Raw genomic sequence first — 1,858 nt, 5'->3', positions numbered from 1 at the left:
CACATATTAAAAATAAAGTAAGCTGGGCGTGGTGGCATATGCCTGTAGTCCCAACATTTGGGAGGCAGAGGTAGGTGGATCTCTGCAAATTCAAGGCCAGCCTGGTCTACATAGTGAGCTTCAGGCCAGCTGGGGGTACAGGGAGACCCTGTTTCAAAAAGACCAAAAATGAATAACATAAGTGTTCTGCAAACCAATGGAATGTTAAGAAATACTAATACAGTGCTCACTTCAGCAGCACATATACTAAAATTGGAATGATACAGACAAGATTAGCATGGTCCCTGGGCAAGGATGATACGCAAATTCGTAAAGCATTCCATATTAAAGAAAAGAAGAAAGAAAGAAAGAAAGAAAGAAAGAAAGAAAGAAATAGAAAGAAAGAAAAATTGAATTTCAACACTCACATGGCGCTAACAACCATCCGTAACTCTGTGGGCACTGCACAACATGGGTGCACTTACATACATGCAGGCATACCTTACATACATATAAAAAAAATTTTTTTTGGTCTTTTTGAGACAGGGTCTCCCTGTAGCCCCAGCTGTCCTGGAACTCACTATGTAGACCAGGCTGGCCTTGAACTCACAGAGATCCACCTGCCTCTGCTTCCCGAGTGCTGGAAATACATGTGCCACCACGCCCGGCTATAAAATTTTTTAAAATAAAGTAAAATCTTGAAATAAGTAAGTGGGGCATGCTGACACACACCACTAAGCCCAGCACTGGCAAGGCAGAGGCAGATAGAGCACTTGAAGTGGGGAGGGGAAAATGGTGGGGGAGACAAATGGGCAGGAGGCCCCAACCTTAGCTCAGGAACCACTGACAGATGATCACTACTGGGTGAGGGAGAGTTGGTATTCTCTTAAAGAGTTGGTATTCCCTTAAGGAGTGACACTAGATAGGTTGAACAGGTTCTAGTGAATGAACTCACTCCGAGGGACATCTGGGTATACAAATTTGACTCGATTGGCCTTAACATATATGACAATATGCATGATATCTGGTGATGAGCTAGAGGGGGGTGCAGGTAGGGGACAGGTCTAAATATGACTAAAGTGTATTGTATGAAATGCAGAAAAATTCAATTAAAGTATGTATTGAATTTTAAAACTACTAGTTTTTTACTGTCTAGCAATAGCTTAAACAGGTAGATGAGTTTTGTGTTTTCTTATTGTTGATATTGCTGCTTGTTTTGTCTCTGAATGATAAGAGATTGTTTAATTGCAGACTTCCGGGAAGAACCTCATGCAATAGATGAACATCCTAGAACCTTCCCCCTGGACCTTCAGGACCCTCCCATCCTTGTTGGTCTCTCTTTCTAGTTACCCACCCACGTACTCATCCCAGCGGTCCAGTAGAGTCTCTGAATGCTCACTCCAGTCAAATCCAATCGGCGCCCTCTGAGAATTTTCAGGTTCCTGGAAGTACTTCAATCTATACACAGAGGCCTGGGCAGAGTGGAACATGCCTGTAATCCCAGCAGACAAGAGGAGCATGACATGGAGTCAATTTGAACTATAGCAAGCTCCTGTCTCCAAACAGAACAACAAATACACACATAAACTTGTATTTTATGCCAAAGAGTAGAATTTTTTTTTTTTTTTTTTGGTCTCTTTGATACAGGGTCTCCTTTTAGCCTCAGCTGGCCTGGAATTCACTATGTAGATCAGGCCTGCCTCAATCCACCTGCCTCTGCCTCCTTATATAGGGAGACCCTGTCCCAAAAATAAAATTTTAAAAATTAACTAGTTGCTGGGTATGGTGGCACATGCCTTAATCCCAGCACTTGGAAGGCGGAGCAAGCAGATCTCTGAGTTCAAGTCCAGCCTGTTCTACATAGTGAGCTCCAAGCCAG

The 1,858-nt window shown here is 43.0% G+C and overlaps 1 non-coding gene across 1 annotated transcript; it reads left to right on the top strand.

Annotated features, from left to right (window-relative positions):
• Positions 1-222: 222 nt before the first annotated feature.
• Positions 223-329, top strand: LOC115067189. The gene has a single exon (XR_003846625.1). It is a non-coding gene; the product is annotated as a U6 spliceosomal RNA (small nuclear RNA).
• Positions 330-1,858: the final 1,529 nt, after the last annotated feature.

This window comes from Nannospalax galili, unplaced genomic scaffold (assembly GCF_000622305.1).
Source record: "Nannospalax galili isolate Female #2095 unplaced genomic scaffold, S.galili_v1.0 scaffold245, whole genome shotgun sequence".
NCBI lineage: Eukaryota > Metazoa > Chordata > Mammalia > Rodentia > Spalacidae > Nannospalax > Nannospalax galili.
Note: the sequence above shows the minus strand (reverse complement) of the source record. Positions and strands in the feature narration are given on the sequence as shown.